Here is a 23196-nt window from a genome sequence, read left to right on the forward strand (position 1 = left end):
AAACTTTATGACAGCAAGAGTTATCATGGGATCTTAATTGTGACAGCAAGAGTTATCATGGGATCTTAATTGTGACAGCAAGAGTTATCATGGGATCTTAATCTGCCACAAGAAGCTGTATGTAGAATTTCTCTATCCAACCTGCGAATGGACTACAAAGAGGCACTATGTCTCAGTAATAATTACAATAAAATAGAGTGTGACCCTGAGATTCAATATTCCCATCTTTGAAAAAACCAATATGTATTTACATCTGATCATCCACTGAAACATGCCCTGAGATATTAGACATAGTTAATGGAATACAGTTAATATGTCTTCAAGGCCTTTTGGGAAGTCAAAAGGATGAGTGCTGTTCTCACCTTGGAGGGCTTGATGTTCCATAGGGCAGGATAAATGACAGGAAAGGTTCTTCTGCATCCCACCAGATAAAATTCCTTGGCTGGTGAGGTCCATAGCTTGCTCTACTCCTCCTAGAGGTGCTGCTGGATACTGCCAATTTGTTTGAGTGGTACTCAGCTGAAAACAGTCCAAATCAGCATCAAGGCTCTAGTGACAAGCCAATCTGTCAGCTTTTGTTTTTGCTGCAATTAATGGCCACACACAAAGCCCCATGTAGCGTGCCTTACAGTATTCTAAGCATAAGCTGACCAGGGCTTGAATGGCTGAGCACAGGGACTTCTTCTCATTTAAAATATGCTTTATTAATAGTCCACTATACAGAGGTGTCCATAGAAGAATAAAGGGGGGGGAAGCAAACAATGCAAGCGGTTGTATTGTTGCAACACAAACTGCCTCCCTTTTATATACACGTTGTGGTACAAAAAGGGCAGAGCTTGTGTTGTAAAGGTGCGACACTCCCATTGATCATTTTAATGAAACATTGGATCCTGCCGATGCTTCGTCCTGTAAGAAGCTTGAAAAAATCTCTCTCAGGCCACCTCATATGGAAATAATAGAATGCTCCCCTTGTCCCCGGCTTTTGTTAGCAATGGCAGGTGAATAAATGCAATATCATGAAACCATAATGGGATGTTGGCAGCTCAGGAATATTAGGTTGGTAGCAAATTAATACTAGCACAAGCATTTGGGACCTGAATGTCATAAATGTCTGCGTTTGCCAAAGAATGTTGCATATTCTTTGCATTATTCAGGAGCAATGGCTCAGGTTTGATCTAATGTGGCTTGAAACAGTGGGACAGCAATCACCTCAGCTTTCCTGAATGCATTGCTTGCCCTTAGGACCCATTCATCTATTACACAAGGAGATCATTTCTGCTTGCTGCAGCTTAAGATACAGCAGAACATTATTGTAGAGCCTTCGTAGGAAGTGCCTACATTATTCCTGGTGGTCTTTGGAGAAGCATAAAGGAAATGCCATTATTATCTATTTCATCCATGTATCACCCTTATATGCTGTAGATTAGATAGCAGACATAAGAAAGCATCAGTTCTTCATTTGGATAGCTAATGGGCTGAATCTCATAATTCCAGCAATATGTTTCCGCTCCTTCCCATAGCCCTTTGACCATCTCTCTGCAATGAAACCAGAACTCTAGATGCTTGCACAGAAAGTATTGTCTATTCTTTTTTGCAGCCTGCTTTTTCTCGCTGCAGAAGATGCAACTTTTTGGAACTGTCCTCTGAAACTCAGGGTTCCTGATGCAAATGCTGAGCTAAAAGGGAACAAGGAAGGAAAAATAATAATTAAAGGGGTTCCTTTCTTTCTTCTTTTTCTTTCAGCCCTCTTCCAATGCATTCACTCTTGGAGAGTCTTGCCATCAGAGCAAGGAGTAGTTGGAAGAATGATCTTTTAAATAGATCATTGGATCTATGGAATCTATGGAATAGATGATTGGATTTATGGAACGATCTCCCCGTGGAGATTCGTACCCTCACCACCCTCCAGACCTTCCGCACAGCCCTTAAAATCTGGCTATCCTGTCAGGCCTGGGGCTAAGATTGTAACCCACCCGAATGGTATGAATGTTGTGTTTTAATTATGTATTGTCTTATATGTAAAAAGTCTGTTTTCCCCCCTTTCCTTTTTGGATTGTGAGCCGCCCTGAGTCCCCCCAGGGAAAAGGGCGGCATATAAATAAACCTTCTAAATCTAAAAAATCTAAATCTATTTGATCTGTTGATAAATATGGCAGAAATCACTATTTCTACCATAACAAATAGGTAAGTGTCTGTTCTTTTTTTGATGGCAAACCAGAAATGGCCATGGAAGCCAAGAGCCATGGGAATGGATGGAAGGGAGCAGTATTGCAGTGGGCCAATCCTTCAGGTCACCTCATGTTCTTGTTCCATACAAATAAAAAAAGCAAATTATTGTCTGCTGTTCTGTTTGATCTGGCTTTAGCCTGTTCCAGATGCCTGATAGCACCAAGCTGAAGGCTCTACTATGATGCTCCATAAATGTCCCATAAATGATCAGCAGGCCATCTGGGTATCAGGACAAGAGGTGATGGTTTTCTGGGTGTATCTTAGGAATCAAGCATTCACGTGCATTTACACAATCCATAATTTTTAATACATCTTTTTTTAAAAAGAATCTGGTTCACATCTGGCTTTTATGGCATTCAGCTTCAGAGAATACTAAACTTGTACAACCAAAAGTCTGGCACATTATAGGAATTTCATGGTTGAGTCCATCTCATTCGTTTTACTTTCAAGAACAACGTCATCTACCCCCCCTCCCCAATTAAATGTCAAATATTGTACAGCAAGAGAGCCCGTCTGGTGTAGTGGTTAAGTCATCGGGCTAGAAACTGAGTGTTTGTTGGCACAAAGTCAGCTGGGTGACCTTGACAACCTAAATCTATGAAGAATAGGATCATTTAGAAGCCAGATAGAAACAAAAGTAGAAAGTATATATTATAATCCTGTCACCACTTCAGAACTTTAAGTGTGTGTGATTGATTTAATGTTGGGGTTGTAGATTTATGCTAAAGTATGCTGGAATGAGCATTGCGTAAACCTTCCTAAGCATTTTTGTTTTGTCTTGTGAGACAAAATTAGCCCCCAGAACAGTCCCATTATTTATTTGCCTTCTTTGTCTGTCCATTCTTTGAAATAGGTGATGAGAAGGCGATTTGCCTTGAAAGAGAAATGTGAAGCTAGGTAGCAATTTTCTGGGTTTATAATGAACTTCCTACCTGCAGATGTTAAAGAGCATGAAAAAATGCATTAAAAACTTGCTTATCATCAGTTTCTGAACAGCATCTTAAATTTGAAGGGTTTTTTAAAACTAAAGTGCATCAACTCCCTAGCATTTGAGTTTTGGAAATGTTTGTGAGATTTCATCCTTCACACTCTCAGCTTTCATACTTTGGAGATCAACAGCCAGAGATTTTCTTTAGCTCACCACAAATACACCACTTTGAAAAAGAAAACACATGCATATTAATGGAACTTGGGATGTTCAAAAACCTTCTTTTCCAACAAGGACAACATCAGGGCTCATTATTGTTGGGCAAGATCAATTCTTTCAGGAGGCAGAGTGAGATGATTGCCTTAGGCAGTGGATGCTAGGGGACAGCAGCTTCTGTCTTTTTTCTCCTGAATTCCCCAGATGTCTCAGCTGGAAGAGAGCTCTGAATGGCACAGAACCTCTAAATTAGCTTGCTTCCTCCCTGGAAATCATAATCCCATTGTCAAAGAAGTAAGGGTCAAATATAACATTAGACCAATCAGTTTCAATATACTTTAGGCTTTGGGGAAGTGACAGCATCCTGCCCATTCATTTGGGCAGCAGTATTGGTGGGCAATCCTATTGATAGGCTCTTTCTGAGAATCATAACTAGCAGTCCTTCCTGACTAATTTCCATAATTACATTCCATTCTTACCCATCTTCCTTGCTCTATCTATCTATCTATCTATCTATCTATCTATCTATCATCTATCTACCTACCTACCTACCTACCTACCTACCTACCTACCTACCTACCTACCTATCTATCTATCTATCTATCTATCTATCTATCTATCTATCTATCTATCTATCTATCTATCATCTATTATCTAAACTATCTATCTATCTAACTATCATCTATCTAATCAATCTATTTAATCTAATCTATCTATCTATCTATCATCATCATCATCATCTATTATCTAATCTAATCTATCTATCTATCTATCTATCATCTATCTATTATCTATCTATCTATCTATCTATCTATCTATCTATCTATCTATCTATCTATCATCTATCTATCTAATCTATCTATCTAATCTAATCTATCTATCTATCTATCTATCTATCTATCTATCTATCTATCTATCTATGTATCTATCAATCATCTATCTAATCAATCTATCTAATCTATCTCTCTATCTCTCTATCTCTCTATCTCTCTATCTCTCTATCTCTCTATCTCTGTCTGTCTGTCTGTCTGTCTATCTATCTATCTATCTATCTATCTATCTATCTATCATCTATCTAATCAATCTATCTAATCTATCTCTCTATCTCTCTATCTCTCTATCTCTCTATCTCTCTATCTCTCTATCTCTCTATCTCTCTATCTCTCTATCTCTGTCTGTCTATCTATCTATCTATCTATCTATCTATCTATCTATCATCTATCTATTTATCTATCTATCATCTATCTATGTCTATCTATCTATCTATCTATCTCTCTATCTCTCTCTCTCTCTATCTATCTATCTATCTATCTATCTATCTATCTATCTATCTATCTATCTATCTATCATCTATCTAATCAATCTATCTAATCTATCTCTCTATCTCTCTATCTCTCTATCTCTCTATCTCTCTATCTCTCTATCTCTCTATCTCTGTCTATCTATCTATCTATCTATCTATCTATCTATCTATCTATCTATCTATCATCTATCTAATCAATCTATCTAATCTCTCTCTCTATCTATCTATCTATGTGACTGCCTTGTTTAAATCATTTAAGGCTGTCAACAGGGAGATAAAGTAATAGCTTTACTTACCTTGCCAAGTTGCTCTAAGTTATGGTGCAGAATAATCTAGACCTAGATAAAGTGTCCACTGCTACAGCTGTGGGAAGAGAGGGAATGTTCTGAGAATATCTTGCTGAATCTTTTGCCCCAAATCCTGTCCAATCTGTGTGAGTGAAAATGTTGGAAAAAGCTATAAGATGATGTATTTCCATCTTACTGTCCTTCTGAGATTAGCTATGATTCCAGGCTTAAGAAATGTAATTTTTTTTAAACAAATTACTGTTCTATTATTTTTTTTAAATTAATTTCTTTGCCTACTTGTAAACCTCCAGTTAGGATAATAAGCTTCCTCTTCTTTTTTTCCTACCTAGAAGTAAATTGGATAGAATTGGACAAAAAGTAGATTTGGAGTAAATATCCACCTTCATGAAAATGCAGTATTAGGTTTTGAAATCTGAAATGGACCAAATTAAAGAAGTGACATAGAAGTGATTTAGAAAGCAGCACTTACCATCTTTAACAAGCATCAAGATTTTGTGCAAAAATAATCTTTTAAACATTCTGACAAAATCTTTATTATAAGACCCATCCCAAAAAAACCCACCATGAAAGCTTTGAGATTACACATTTATTAACAAAATCTAAGACATTTGTAAGGGTCCAGTCCTTTCCCCTTCAGAATCTGATGCTCTTGTGCTGAAGTAAAACTTATTATTCTGTTTCTGCTCTTTGGCTGACTGTATGGTGACTTGTTATTTCCCACACAGAGGAAAAAATCACAGGTTCATGTTGTATAGCAATAGCAGTAGACTTATATACCGCTTCATATGGCTTTCAGCCCTCTCTAAGCGGTTTACAGAGAGTCAGCATATTGCCCCCAACAATCTGGGTCCTCATTTTACCCACCTCGGAAGGATGGAAGGCTGAGTCAACCCTGAGCCGGTGAGATTTGAACCGCTGACCTGCTGATCTAGCAGTAGCCTGCAGTGCTGCATTTAACCACTGCGCCACCTTGGCTCTTACTACTTGTCATGATTACTACAAGACAGGCCATTTTATATAGTATTTTTTTTATTATTGATGCTTTGCAAAATACCACTTTACATCTACGGTTCTCCAGCTGTGCATCCCAGCATCCCAGAGCACCACACCATATTCATAGAGGCTCCACGGGATATTTTTCTACTAAATAAATGGAACTGTGTTGCAACACCATCTTTGGAACGCTAGCGGAATCATAAAAAACATTACTGAGACATTAAGCAGGCCATGAATTGGGAAAGTTTGGGAAACTGCTTTAGACTCTGATGCCAAGAGTTAAGCCATGCTAGTGTTGAAAATATAGTTTGCATGATCCAATCTGGATCGGTCGCCCGACCAGAGATTTTGTCTTCCGAGCTTTTGGACTCATGCTGGAGTCCATCTTCAGGGAAATTCTCTGTTTGCTCTGGGATATTTTGTGTGTGGTAGACAGCTCAGAGTACATAGAGGAGTTTTCTGAGAATGGGCTCCAGAAGGAGAAGACAAAATCTCTGGTTCCAGTGACGGGCCCAGTTTTGTTCCTGCAGCTTTATCCTGGGATATGTATATTCATCTTCATTTGTAAAATATAGTTCGTTGAAGGAAAAGCGCAACAAGTAGTATTTTGGTCTGCTTATATTTAATGGCAACCTATATGTGGGAATGGCGCTGTCACTGATTATGGGCCAGTGTTTGGGCAACAAATTCTTGCCCCAAACATAGGCTACAGCCTTGAGGCAAACGAGACATATGTAATATAAGGGCTAAAGGAAATATATGCAAGTTCTTATGGACAAAATATTATGTTCATTGCCAATTTGAACTGAAATTAGGATGTAGTCAGGAGGAACATGTTCTGTAGACAACAAACTCTATTAAGGCTGTTGTAAAAAGTACTTGGAAGCATCCGTTGCTTCAGAATGCAGAGGTACATGCACTACTGGATACAGTATGGTATAATGAAATACCATTGCTATGTTACCTTCACTGGCTTCCACAGGCTTCTAGATGCTTGTGCAACAGCCTTTCATGGAGGTTCAGATGCCTGTGTCCCTGTTGGTCTTCCATAACATAGCAATAGCATTTAGCAATGCCATTTAGGCTTATGTACTACCTCACAGAGCAGTGGTAGAAAACCCTTTTTGGCTGCTGTGCCAAAAGCGGGGGGAGCCGGCGTGCCACATCCATAATGCTATGCACATGATCAGTGACAACCCCCCCCCCTTTTGCCATGCTTTTTTAGCCTTCCCCAGGCTCCAGAGGCTTTCAAGGAGCCTGGGGAGGGAGAAATAGCCTCCCTGGACTTCCCTGACGTCTCCGGAGGATGAATTTACGGGGAACCTGGAAGTTTGGGAATGGTGACTTCTGGTTTGCCGTAGGGCTGATTTTCGACCTCCAGAGCCTTCAGGAGGGCGAAAAACAGCCTCATAAGAAGGCTGAAGTCAGCTGGCCAGTGTGCACATGCACACTGGCCAGCTGACAGGGCAATGTCTCGTTTGCCCTGACAAATGGCTCCACATGCCACCTTTGGCACACGTGTCATAGGTTTGCCATGATGGCCATAGGGTTTTACAGGACTTTTTAGGTGGTAACAATGTACTGTAGAAGTATTATTTGAGTATTGCCTCCAACAATCTAGGTCCTCATTTTACTGTCCTTGGAAGGATGGAAGCTGAGTCAAACTTGAGGCCTGTCAGGATTGAACACCAGGCTGTGGGCAGAGTTTTATCTGCAATGCCTCACTTTAATCACTTCACAACCAGGGCTGAAGATCACGAAGATTATGAAGACCTAGTTTTTCTCCCAAGCATTGAAACCAATAAGTTAATGGTGCTTTTATGTTGTGATTATAATTTTTACAGTGTTTGATCTCAGTGTTATTATGTTCCTGATATCATATTTCTATTATTTTCTTTTATAGTGTTTTTAATTAAAGGGAAAGAAGGAGGAAGAAAAATATACACACAAATAGGCCCAAAAGGAAAAGAAAAAATTAAGAAAAAAATAAGCACAAAATGACTAAACACAGAACTTGCAAGGATCATAAAATTTAGGTTAAATATTCAGTATTTATTTAATTTTAAGTAACTGAATCTATTTGATTGCTTTAAAAACTGAAAATTAAAATCCAAGTAGCATATGGATATCAATAGTTAAAATAGTATAAATTCACAACTTGTGATTAAGAAACAAAGTAATTTGTTTCCAAGCAATTAAAGACTTCATGCTAAGAGAAACCAAAATTTTGGATGTGGTACAAGCCCCTATATAGAATTAAATCCAAAAAATGTTTCCAAGTTGAATTAAATTGTTTGTCAGCTTTATTTTTGAAATAATACAGTTATTTTGGACATCTAGGCATTCTCCCAAAGCTTAATTACCGATTTACAGAATAAACTATGTACATTTTCCAGTTGCAAATGTATAATATTTTTACACCAATTACTAATTCATACAGCTTTGTGGAACTATAAAGTTTTAGTAATAATGTATAAAATATTTTAGTAATATTTTAATATATATTATGTTTAAATATATATTATTATATATTTAATAAACATTTATATTTAATAAAAGATGCTTACACTATGTTGCCATGCTATCTTTAAAAAACGACCAAGTCAATAGGAATTGATTAAAGAATGAAAGAATATGCAATGATATTCATGCTTTTCTGTCTTCAAAACAGTCCACATATATTATCAATAACTTCTATGGCATCTCTATATCATAGGTCACTGTTACTGCCTCCATTTTGCAGATTTGGGAGAAGGAGAGTTGAAAGATAATCATTTGCCTAGGGCTACCAGATTCATTCATGGTGAATGTGATCATTCTCCTCTTATTCCATCAGGATTTTCTGGTTGAGAAGTCAGCCTCTGGCCACAGTAGTCTTCTAGCTTTCTGTGAGCTACTCCATGATGAGTGAATCCATCTCCATTTTTCTATGGGTCTTCAGCAATTAATGAGAAGCTGCCAAGAGTAAGAAAAATGCAATAACTTTCATCTCAGTTGTCTCAAGTGTTTATCATCATTCATAAATTTATTATTTATGAATGATGATAGGTGATATGGAGAATATTTGTAGCTCAGGGTGGAAATGAGAAGTCCTGGTACTCTATGAGCTTGATCATTTTCTTTTAGATGTTTCATTACCTAAACTAGGTAAAATCATCAATGCTAGTTACTAGCACTGTTGCTGTTACCTAGTTTAGTTTAGTTTAGTTTAGTTTAGTTTAGTTTAGTTTATTTGTCTTGTATGCCGCCCACTCCCGAAGGACTCCGGGTGGCTCACAATAAACAAGGGAAGGGGGATAAATAGACAAAAACAACACTTTAAAATACGCAACATTCACAGTTTCCATGGGGCTGGATGTTTCACAAGCCCCCCGGCCTGCTGGAGCAGCCAGGACTTAACGGCTTTGCGGAAGGCCGGGAGTGTAGTGAGGGTCCGGATCTCCACGGGGAGATCGTTACAGAGGGCTGGAGCTGCAACAGAGAAGGCTCTCCCCCGGGGGGTCGCCAGCCGACATTGGCTGGCAGATGGAATCCAGAGGAGACCTAACCTGTAAGATCTAATCGGTCTATGGGAGGTAATCGGCAGGAGGCAGTCTCTCAGGTACCCAGGTACCTGGTTTGAGTAATGATGGGGTAGGATGTCTAGTCTGGATCACATTGATTCTTCTGTCTATAATATCAACTTGATATCTATAGCATTCTATCAGAATGTATACATAATGAGTTATTTATACTATCCGTTAATTTCCTTCCATTTTTTTTAAAAAAGATTGTTGAATAGCTATGTCTGTATAGGAGTCTTTAGTAATTTTTCAGAGACCCAAGAAAACAAACAATCTATGACAGAATAAATCAATATAGAATTATCATTCGCGTTACAAATAACCAGGCTTAGGTTATCATTTTTTTGGATATATTATGCAAAAGCACAGCTGTTGTATGAAGTCTATAGTGGGGTAGAAGATAGTATGAAGGATGACCAGCAGGAAATTGAATTAATGCAGCAATTGTGCAATGGGTCATCTTCTTTTTCTTGTGCCATATCTGTCATTGGATGTTGGCGATCCTGTTGGCAATCCTATTTTTGTCAACATCCGCATGAAAAAGGGCTGCTGAATTGGGCAATGGGTATACCATTGGAAAACCTTAAGGACCAAATTAGGGGCAGATCAGCTTGGAGATTGTCTATGTGGTTTCTAAAAGTTTATCCTTATTGAATGGCTCATAATTAATAAAAAAGATTCCCCCAAATATGTCCTAAACTAATTTGATGATATTAAATATTTTAAGTCAAGAACAGACTTTCCCTTAACTCCCAAAAAAGTCTTTAATTCATGTAAAATGTTGTTCCTCAAAATAAGACTAAAAATCTACAAATTTCATTGGTCATATCAATATTCAATTAATACCTTCTAAATTTATTAGAGGATTCAGGCAGAAGTCTCAAATTCATTGTGGATTTTATCTATGCAACATTTCTGTCAAAATCATAACATAATACAGCTTTCTTGATACTTCTTTTCAGACTTGAGGTTAAAGTTCAGGAGTGTAAATAATTACAATAACAAGAGATGATTGAATTAAATGAGGACGTACAATAATGTATTATTCATCTTGATATAAACATGTTAGCATATATTCTTTTACTCCTTTAGATATTCACTCACAGCTGGGTCCTCTGCATTAAAAAAGGTGACTTTTCTCACATCACTGAAATGTGTATCTATGCTAAATAAATAAATAATCGTTGTATTTTTGTAATTTGTGAATATTGCATATGACAATGACTGTGTTATCCTTGTCTTCACAAAATATCTGCCCCAAACCCCAATTTTTTAGGCAAGTACAATATTTATTGTACTTATCAGACTTTAAGATTCAAAAATAAAATGGGCTGGAATGAACAAATGTTAAATGCAAGGAAAGCACAAATGATCCAAAATAACAAAAACTGCATAATCAAAACTATAGAGCTGTGTTTCTCAACTTTGGTGACTTTAAGTCCTGTGGACTTAAAGCTGTGCTGGCTGGGGGATTCTGGGAGTTGAAGTCCACAGGACTTAAAGTCACCAAGGTTGAGAAACACTGCTATCGAGGATACATGAGTTGGTATCCAATAACTTCCAGAAAGTCAAAATGAAAAGGAGGATAGTATAATAGTATATTTTGAAGCAACCTTCACAATCTAAGACTAAAACAATATAAAAGTCCAGGATAGCCATCACAGCTTGGTTTGTAGCAATGTCATTTATGCAATCAATTGTTGTAAACTAAGGAACATGTTCATGGTTTGGCTTTTACTGGTGGGAATACTTAAGAATTCTTAATACTTAAGATCTGAACATGCAACCATATGAGAACTGGACCCCAATTAGTGCTGTTATTTCCTCTTCCAAAATAAGCACAAGGAGCTTGATCTTGGACTGGGACTTCACAAGAGTTACTCCCTGCTTAAACTTCAATTCTAGTTCCGGTTGAGTGACAGGGACAGCTTAAGGATTCTGGATGTCCTGTGCAATATCAGATTTAGAGCTTCTTCTATGCAACCATTTCAGAGACTCCCTTTAGAATAATTATTTAAAACATAAATCCAAAGAATCTGAACTAAAATTAAATATGCATTGATCTAAATACATATGCACATTGTTAAATATTTAACAATATGCATATGCATTTAGAACAAATAATTATTGCTTAGGAACAAGTGGGACTAGAAACTTGGTCATTAAGTGAAGAAGTCACTAAATAAAAACTGAGATGATGATTAACAACTTACTTCAGTTTTCCATTCCTTTACAGACACAGAGAGTTTATAAATGCAAGGATTGTTTGTAAAATTAGGGGGGGGGGGAAGGTGTTTCATAGCAATAGCACTTAGACTTATATACCACTTCACAGTGCTTTTACAGCCCTCTCTAAGCGGTTTACAGAGTCAGCATATTGCCCCCAATGATCTGCCTCCTCATTTCACCCACCTCAGAAGGTTGGAAGGCTGAGTCAACCTTCAGCCTGGTGAGATTCGAACTGCCAAACTGCTGGCAGCCGGTGATTAGCAAAAGTAGCCTGAAGTTCTGCACTCTAACCAGTGCAGCACTGTGGTTCTTAACTGAGTAGTCTTGCTCAAGTTGGTGTCAACTCTGCTTAACAAAGCAGTTCGGCTCCATACCAATAAATACAAGACATTATAGGCTCTTCTATGTGCTACATAACTATTATTAACAATAAATTAAAATACAGTAAAATGGCTGTCCCAACACTCATATTAATTATCATACAGACATTTTCTACCAACAGTGTCTTCCCATGAAATTTGCAAGAAGCAAAGAATAAACAATGAAACACGCTTTGACATATTGCCACAATGGACAATTCTTGCCCTCTTGGGAAGTCTTTTAAAATCAAATGGGGCTTGGGGTCTATTCTGATATATTTATGAATGTTCTATATAAAAGAATTTAATTTTAGTTAAGAAGGGGAGACTACCTTTTAAAAAATTCATTGGACATATTAGTAACGGACCTAAGCAAATTATAAATCATGCATTTGCAGACTATCAGAGTATGATTACAGAAACAGACCAATTCAAACAAACCAAAATCAATTCAGTTCAAGCCATTTCATTTGCAATTCAAGGAGGTAAAATGCACAAGAAACCCTAAGACTTCCTGCCGTATTGGTTATATGGACATCAACCACATAGATGTTTATGGGCAGAGCTATGCATGAACTCCATCTGAACTCTTTCCCCAAATCTCATAAATTGCATCATTATAGATACTTGTTAATATGAATTGCCTTTTGAGGTGGATATTAAAGTCCAAATATGCAGGGCTTCAATTTAGGGGCCATAAGCAACCACAGCAAGAAAAACAAAACAACACAGTTATACTTCATTGTACCCTGATTTTTGTTACGTTTTTTTTGTCTCAAAGTTTTTATTTCTTTTAAGGTAAACATTTCATCATTCCTCAATCAGTAAGACATCGAAGTACAATTTCTTGTATATCAAAATAATTCTAGTTTACCACCAAATTCTTGTCTAGCCTAACATATACCCCTCCATCCCTCCACCCTCTCCCCAACCCCCCTCCACATTCCCTCCCCCCCCGACTTCCCAGAACCAGTACACGGTATGGATTTCTAACAAACACAGTCTAAAATCTATTGAGAAAAAGAAAAGAAATAAAAAAAATTAATAACATTCTACATTGACCTTAGCTTCTTCTTGCTGAACCAACTTTAAACAATTTAAATCATTTCCGATCTTAAGCATAGGCTAACTGGAATTTCTTGGTCCCATATTTATTTTGTATATAGTCAATCCATTTTTTCCAGTCTCGTTTATATCTCTCATTTGAATGATCTTTAATATATGCCGATATTTTAGCCATCTCGGCTAAGTTTGTAACTTTTATTGTACCCTGATTATAGTTGCTCCTTTCCCCCTCTTAATTGAACATGGTTTCCTTTTTTATTTATGTATGCAAATATACTGTACATCACTATTTTGTTTTGTATGTGTGTGTGAAAAAAGAAAGAATATACATGCATGTTTTTAGTCATACAGAATATGCACATAAATATTAATTTGGCCTATATCATCACATTGCATTTATTATAGATAATCCTCAGTTTTAATGTTAACTGTAAATCAAGACCTCGATTTTGCATTTCAAAGCTACGTTTAACATTGTATTGTGCCTGCAATTGTGCTTAATCTGACTGTACCATTTAAACAAAGGTAGGACACAAGACCCTGGTGGATCAATCCAAAGAGCTCATTAATACTGCAATTTATTTGACACAATGGCAAACAACATGCATTTAACTAAGTTCATAGGCATATTGTTTTCTTAGTGATGGGAAACATGCTCCCTTTGAGTCTGGCTCCTGGGAGTATTTTTGCCATGTATTAACATTAATACAAATTTTGATTGCAAGGGGTATAAATTGATAAATAGACAACGACACACACAAGTTTAATACTACTGTAATTCCTAGCCAAATGTTCAAGTATTAAGAAAAGGTAAATGTTTCCCTCGCACATATGTGTTAATCATTTCCAGCTCTAGGGATGGTGCTCATCTCCCTTTCAAAGCCAAAGAGCCAGCGCTGTCTGAAGATGTCTCTGTGGTCATGTGGCTGGCATGACTAAACACCGAAGGCACATGGAATGCTGTTACCTTCCCAACAAATGTGGCTCCTATTTTTTTCTACTTGCATTTTTATGTGCTTTCAAACTGCTAGGTTGGCAGAAGCTGGGACAAGTAACAAGAGCTCACTCCATTATCCGGCACTAGGGATTCCATCCGCCAAACTGCCAACCTTTCTGATCGACAAGCTCAGCATCTTAGCCACTGAGCCACCGTGTCCCTTCTTCAAGTATATACATTATTAAATTAATTAAAGACGTAAAAATAAACTCTCTACCTAGACATAATGACATATATTGTTGAATACATTAGATTACTGTTCTACAAGAATCAGATTTATTGAAGCATGGAATGAAATGTTCTGTTTTTAACATAAACGTTTGAAGCTTTTTGTACAGTAAACCATATTGCAAAAATACGTGTTCTTGAGAATAAAGCAATGATTAGCAGAGTAGAACAGACTGAAGCTGTTATTGTGTGAGTAGAAGCATTGGGGGGGGGGAAGTTCCTATTTTATTTGTGATGCTTATCAGAAGAATCTTTTAAACTGAAGAGACTACGGATCATTATCAAGAAAACAAATGAACCAGCAAAATAATACAATATCAATAATGACACAGAATTCTGAAAATTCATCACACACATCAGTTCTCTTTTAGAAAGAGGAAATTTCTATTTTTTAGAATTGAAGATAAGCAGCAAGAAAAAATCACAACGTACCAGGACTTGCAAATTGAAGTTGAGCGACTGTGGGGAAAAAAACTGAGTGTTGTCCCGATTGTAATTGGAGCCCTTGGAGCAATACCCAAAGGGCTACCTCTCTATTTGGAAATTTTAAATTTATCAGACTTGAACATTCTGATTCTACAAAAAACCGCCCTACTTGGGACAGTTTATATCCTCCAACGTTACCTTAACCGTTCCTAGGTCCTTAGTTAGGACAAGGGCTGTTGAGCTACCAACCAGCCCCAATGGCTGTGGATTTCAATAAAAGTTTGACCATATACTACTACTACTACTACTACTACTACTACTACTACTACTACTACCACTACCACCAACAATAACAACAATAACAACAATAATAATAATTTGCAGAAGGTGGCTTTACTTGTAACTGCCTCCATCCTGTGACGATATCTGTAACACCATCGAACATCCAGACTGAACATCTGGCTAACTGTGAGATGATTAATAATATTAACAACAACAAAAATAATAGCAATAATAAATTAAAAATGAAGTCATTACACTGTTGAATGTCCTGCCAATATAAAGCAACTTGAATTCCTGAACAAACTTGAAGATAAAGAAAAGTACTTATCAGACAAAGAAAATTGAAGTGAAATTTGATGTAGATAGTTGGTGGCAAGCTATCACAAGTGTCCCTCTCTTTCAGACCCCATTAACATTCTGATAAGGACTCAGGTGATAAAGCTTCAATTGCCCTCAGTTGGGAAAGCCCTCAAAATTGTATTTGTTTTGGCTTCCCGGCCTGAGAAAGCTCAGATTCAGACGCTTTCAAAATTTCTCAAATCTGTCAGCTACTCAAGGGTCTTAGTCTTAAGAAATAGGACATTGTGTGCCTAGGACTAGGAACAAGTATGAATAAATCTAAGGAATCACCTGGCTCTTCATCTTTGACAAGCTTAAGTTCTCAACTGAGCAAAAATAGAAAGGTGGTGGAATAAGAGTTTTTATATTGAGTGTTTATACCTGGAGTCTGGTTTCTTGTACTAAGGTCTCCGACGCTGTGTTAGTTCTTTGTTTTATAAAGTCCAGATATGCCTTTTCTACTCATTCAGACTATTTTGTGGGGGGGGGGGGGGGAATCAATGATACAGGAATTGCTTAAAACTGAAAGAAATCTCTAGTCATTAATTTTTGTAATCAAAATATGTAAAATATTACATATTCTAGGTCAGTGTTTCTCAACCTTGGCAACTTGAAGATGTCTGGACTTCAATTCCCAGAATTCCCCAGCCAGCAAACGCTGGCTGGGGAATTCTGGGAGTTGAGATCCAGACATCTTCAAGTTGCCAAGGTTGAGAAACACTGTTCTAGGTACTGGTTGTAAGGGATATATTTCATTGGATATATTTATTACATTTATTTGTCTCCCATCTCACAGTTTGAGGTGGCTCTGAGAGTTTCATGATTTAGCTGAAAGAAAGAAGATGAAGAGGTCACAAGAGCATTTATAGAAATTGTGAAGGAAAGATGGTGGAAGAAATAGAACTTAATTTTATATTCCGAGGAAAATGCACTGTCATCGAACTGAAAAATGCTCATAGAAGCTATAACACAGGGTCAGATCAATTCATCTTTTTTAGCCTTTAATACAGTTCCCAGATATTAAAATAATGTATTTGTGGAATATAGACCTTTTCCAGGAACCAGCATTTTAAAAAATGCATATGTAACTTGAACTTTGCAACGGGAGGTTCAAAAATCAGCAAAATGTCCAATTTATATTAACCCAATTTTAATTATCTTGGTTTTGAAGAATTACTACATCCCTCTAGTTCATGTTGAGCTCTGTTCCCAAGATGGAGATTTCATCCAATCAGAGCATTTCTTACTATGTCAATGCCTGTCAATATAGACTTCTTCTGAGCTTTGAAACTTTATTTTCTAAAATGAAATCATTTTTTTATAAAATAGATAAGATAATGGTAGTCTGGGAAATCTTCTGTCTTTCAACCCTAAATTACTGTGTGTTCCTAGTTGTCTCTGGTAAGATGATCCTGAATGATAGGTGGATGTCACAGCAGGTTTAGAGAACAGTGGAATGTTAAATGAAGGTCCAGGAACAAATTTCTACCGCTTTTTCCTCTTTTAGATCGATAATGAAGACACTTAGTGTGTGGTTTATTTGTATAAATGCAGCACAACAGCTGGAAGTGCAAGTTGCAAGCCAAAAACTCAAACGTCTTTAGGCTAAATCATAAATGATAGAATTACGAGTTATATATTTGTTTGGAGTTGAAGTGATATTTTTTCCTCAAGAAATCACAACATTAATAATTGCATTAATTCCATTATACCTCCTTTGGCTGTATTGTAAATGAATATTTTCATATATATTGAATATCCTAGGTCCTACATACATGTGACATTATTATTTTATTAGATATTATAGTAATATAGAATTTTAAAAAGATGAAAAAATGTAGAAAAAATGTAGCTGTATGCTGGTGTACAGCATTAAAATCAATAATATAAAAGCCCCAGGAATCCTCCACCAGTTTGATAATATTCCATCTTCTAAGATAAGAAAGATACTGTATAGAAGATGTAGATCAAGTTCTACATTTTCTAAATCTCATTATCTTTGCTATAACAATAAATCCTCTAACTTTCTGAGTTTCTTCAGGGTAGTAAGATTCTGTATCTCTTTCTGTCTTCTATACTTGAATAGGACATATTCTATTAAACATATCCTATTTCCTTTACTGCTTTTCAAATTCCCTATGAACTCTCTGTTCCTCGGAATTAAATCTATCATTCGTTCTGCTCCTCACATTACTCTGAATATTTTGGTTTTCTCCCATTGAAAAAAAATCTACTCTCTGAATTATCTGTCTTTCTTCCATTGAATTGAATAATGCACTTAATTATCATAGATAATATCACATTCCATTTTATTGCTTTGTATTTTGCTTTAAATATTTGTACTACGTTCCCTGAGATAGTTAACTTATTATTATTTGGTTGCCTTTATATCATAACCCTTAAATTCTTGGATTAATTTGTTATGTATAGTTTTATAGTTCAGACTTCCGGAATGTATAAGCCTGTTTAATAACCTATAGCGTAAAAATGAGCCAAGGTGGCACAGTGGTTAAATGCAGCACTGCAGGCTACTGCTAGATCAGCAGGTCAGCGGTTCAAATCTCACCGGCTCAGGGTTGACTCAGCCTTCCATCCTTCCGAGGTGGGTAAAATGAGGACCCAGATTGTTGGGGGCAATATGCTGACTCTCTGTAAACCGCTTAGAGAGGCCTGAAAGGCCTATGAAGCGGTATATAAGTCTACTGCTATATTGCTATTAAATCCCAATAAAATTGACACTGTTTCAGAAATACTTCATATTTCCTAGGGTAAGATCTGGCTGACAGACAAGGGGAGGTTAGACAATAATCTTTATTGCAAAGAAGAATGAAGTCAAATGAAACAACTGATTATTAGGGAGCAATCATCCTTTTAAACTTCATTGCTCTTTCTTACTGCCCTAAATTAATGGATTCTTTGCTACACACTCAGCAGCCTTGAAGCTGAGCAGTTATTAAATGCTTATATAACTGCTATCTCTGGCTTGCTGGCTCTCATTTTAACTTCCATACTAGGGTCCTTTAAGGCAACACTACATTTTACTTTCTTTTCTTATTTCCTGCTCATCATCATCTGTAGGTGACTTCATTATAAGGGTTATCCGGTCCCTAGCTGTGAGGTTGCTTCACTAATACGCTTTAGACAATAACCAATTTTTGTATTTTTAAGAAAAGGAAGAGTTTTGATAGAATTAAAGTTTGGGACTAAATTTTTAATAGGTCTTGCTTTTTTAGTAACTGCTTCTTTTCCTTCATCTTTTTAGACTTTTGTAATTTATTAACATTTGACTTGGAAATTTTGAAGTTTCACTGTTGTGAATTGGTTGTTCTGTCACCATCAACATCAAGATCAGCACTATAGGTTTTCTAACTTCAAAAAACATAAATGTGGGCTTTGGTCATATTTTGAAGGAATCCCCTAGTGTGCAATATCTAATCTTATAACACATGGAATTGTGAAATGTAGCAATGTTAATCACTCTTAATAATTATATTAAAACATCCAAAGTACTGTATCAGAAACAGTTTGATTGCTTAGAAAATAAATCAAATGCTGCAGCGCTATTACTTATTACTTAAGAAGTAAAAGATGATATGCATAATGAAAATAACCATATGATAAAAAATGGTATCAATTTGGCTTAGTAGTTACAGCACCCAGGATAGAAACCAAGATACTGTGTCAGAGGTGGGTTCCTACCAGTTCGCACCTATTCGGTAGAACCGGTTCGTCAAATCTACTGAACCGGTTAGAAGAGGTTCCACCAGTGGACCCGGAAAGCAGGCCACACCTACAGAAGAGATTCCAAAGTTTTTTGAAACCCACCACTGGTCCTTGGATGTGATTATTCTACACTATCATGCTCCTATTTATAAAACTCAGTGCCTCTGTGAAAGGTAAGGATGACTACTGCGTTTGTGGTGCAATCAGAACATTGTGTGTGTTGAAGTTGTTTTAACGCAAACCAAAGATGCCTTTTAAAAAACAAGTTTACATCCTATTCTGATGCATGCCAGTGCTGTGTGTGTGGGGTAATTTAAGGTGGTTCTGACAAGTGTCGTCGGCATCTTCATATCCGGTCACATGGGTGGCAAGCCACTCCCATCCGGTCACATAGGTGGCAAGCCACTCCCATCCAATCACATGGGCAGCAAGCCACTCCCATCCGGTCACATGGGCAGCAAGCCACTCCCACAAAGGAGGCCACACCCACAGAGTAGGTTCGAACAATTTTTGAAACCCACCACTGCACTGTGTGTTTTAGTGACAGTGGGTGATTTTGGGCCAGTCATGTTCTCTCAGCCCAATTTACCTCATAGGGTTGTTTTTGTGAGGAAAATAGAAGGAAGGAGTATTAGTATGTTCATTCTCTTGAGTTATTTAAAATAAATAAATAAAATGCAGGATTAAAAACAAACAAACCCCTCTATACCACATGTAATAACAGAACCCTACAAAGAGCATATATGGATTTCCTGCTCTTAGAAAACCAAAGCATTGAATGAAAATGTTCCAGTTTGGCCTTCTGCCTGAGCTGCTTTAAATAAAACTCTCCATACGATACTTTTGTTTGTCATTTAGAGGAATAAATTAATTTTAAAATAAATTAAAGTGCAAACAATCTGAGATCATCAGTACACTTATGTCCAGTGAACCAAATAATTTGCCTATATTCCCACTTTTTATAGTTATACTAGGATTCTTGGTATATTTCCTCAGATAGCATACTTAAGGAAAAAAAAATCTCAACAGCAATTAATTTTCTTGCAGAGTGCAATTACTCAATGCATAAAGCCCCAGACAATAAAAAAATTCTCATTTCTTTTTCATTATCACCTTGGTTCTTGGCAGTGACTACTAATTAAACAATGGCACTGGAATATTCATAAGTGCATGAGGCCACCATCTTGGTAAATAATACAAAGTTTATTCAGGAATTATTTATTTATTATTAATTTTTTACCTCACCTTCATTACTTTATAAGTAACTCAAAGTGGCAAAGGTACCATAACACTCCTTCTTCCTCCTATTTTCCAAACAACAACAGCCCTGTGAGGTTGATTAAGCTTAAAGAGAGAGGATGGCCTAAAGTCACCCAGGCAGCTTCCATGCCTAAAATGGGACTAGAACTCACAGTCTCCTGGTCTCTAAGCCAGCACCAAAACTGGCTCAATTAACAGTATTAGTTAATTAATTAACTAACAAGCAATTTTTCAAAACTCTTAAAAATATGTATTCTAATATTATCATGTAGATGAGTAGATATTTATTCCATCTTTATATTCCATCTTTATTCCATGAGCCGAGGTGGCACAGTGGTTAAAGTCCAGTACTGCAGGCTACTTTAGCTGACTGCTAGTTCGGCAGTTCAGCGGTTCAAATCTCACCGGCTCAGGGTTGACTCAGCCTTCCATCCTTCCGAGGTGGGTAAAATGAGGACCCGGATTGTTGGGGGCGATATGCTGACCCTGTAAACCGCTTAGAGCGGGCTGAAAGCCCTAAGAAGCGGTATATAAGTCTAACTGCTATTGCTATTGCTATCTTTGAACATTATTATCTTACATTGTTTGGGCTTGATGGACTTACAAGATATTTTATTCCTTTGTAAGTAAGCGGTTCTCCTATGGCCGTGATCGCAAACCTATAGTACGTATGCCAAAGGTGGCACACAGAGCCATTTGTTAGGGCATGCAAGGCACTGCCCTGTCAGTCCAGCGTGCATGTGTGTGCTGGCCAGCTACTTTGGCCTTCTTTTGAGGCCGCTTCTTGCCCTCTGGAGGTTTCCTTTGAAGCCTCCAGAGCATGAAACACCGGCCTTAAGGGCAAATGGACTTCTGGTTAGCTGTAGTGACATTTTTTTGCCCTCTGGAGCTTTCAAGAGCCTTCAGGGGGCTTTCCTGAAGGCTCCAGAGGGTGAAAAATGGTCCTATGTGCAAACTGGAAGTGACTTCTGGTTTGCTCGTAGGGCTGGTTTTTCGCACTACGGAGACTTCAGGAAAGCTCCTGAAGCCTCCAGAGGGCCTCCAGGGGAGGGGAGGCTATTTTCACCCTCCCCAGGCTCCTAGAAAGCCTTTAGAGCCTGGGGAGGGCAAAAAAGGCACACCAAAAGTGTGTGTGGGGGGGGAGTTCTGGTCGTGTGCACATGCATGCAGGGGGCAAACACATATGCACGCTGGGTTGCGTGCATTGCATTATGGGTGTGACATGACCATGCATCCCCCCCCCCCCTTGAGCTCGACCCACTCTTGGCACGCAAGCCGAAAAAATCATTGAGAATGCTAAGGAACAATGATATAATCTTCACGAACAAATTTCACAGAATATATGGAATTGTAAAGGATGAATTCCACATTAAGATCTTCAGGATTACTATTTTTTTTTTAAAAAAAAGATCTTATGAAAGTTCTTTGAGAAATGTTTATTGAAAATATGTATATAAATTTTCCACATTGCTTATTTCTGGTGGTTAAATTCAAAGGACAGTTCCGCTAATATGAAAAATAATTTTAATGTTTGAGAAATCGTGGCAATCACACATGGAATGTTCTTAGACATTAGTAATTTTCTGCAAAAAAACAAACAAACATGTCCTTTCTATAAAGGCTATTATGAATTATTAAAGCTGGTAGTGCCACCCACTTCTGTCCCATGTTCTCCTTTTCTCCTAAGCACTAGGCTACATAACTTTATTGTAGTGCAGTGCTGATAGTCCACTTTTGAGTGTCATCCCTTTCAGATGCAAGAATAAATTTTAATTTTAGTATCCAGAATAATAGCAAATCAGAAATGCCTTTTCTGGGAACACATCCCAGCTTTAACAATAGCAATAAATAGGCTTTGTCTCTGTTGTGATATGGTGCCAGTTCCCCCACTCCTTATTCTTGCTGCATTGCTGAGAATGTATTTTAAAGGGAAAAAAATGCACTCATCTATGGAGCATCTATGGCAAATATATCTATATATCTATATATCTATATATCTATATATCTATATATCTATATATCTATATATCTATATATCTATATATCTATATCTATATCTATATCTATATCTATATCATCTATATCTATTTATATCTATATCATCTATATCTATATCTATATCTATATCTATCTATCTATCTATCTATCTATCTATCTATCTATCTATCTATCTATATCTATATCTATATCTATATCTATATCTATATCTATATCTATATCTATATCTATATCTATATCTATATCTATATCTATATCTATATCTATATATATCTATATATATATCTATATATCTATATCTATATCATCTATATCTATATCTATATCTATATCTATATCTATATCTATATCTATATCTATATCTATATCTATATCTATATCTATATCTATATCTATATCTATCTATCTATCTATCTATCTATCTATCTATCTATCTATCTATCTATATATATATATATATATATATATATATATATATATATATATATATATATATGTATATATATAAAGTCTAAGTGCTATTGTTATTGCTCTCACCTGAAAAAATAATCACCTTTGTTCCTTTTTTAAAAGTCATCCCCCCCCCCTCATTGACTGTATGTTGAAAACTACCAAAAATTATTCTTACATAGGCTGATATTATTTTTTAATTCTCTTCAAAGGAACTACTTAGTTGCTATCACGGGACAAAAACTGCACAAGTTGCTTACTAAACTGCTTGCCTTCTCCATGGTAAAATAATCTGGC

Source organism: Thamnophis elegans, chromosome 6 (assembly GCF_009769535.1).
Source record: "Thamnophis elegans isolate rThaEle1 chromosome 6, rThaEle1.pri, whole genome shotgun sequence".
Classification (NCBI taxonomy): Eukaryota; Metazoa; Chordata; class Lepidosauria; order Squamata; family Colubridae; genus Thamnophis; species Thamnophis elegans.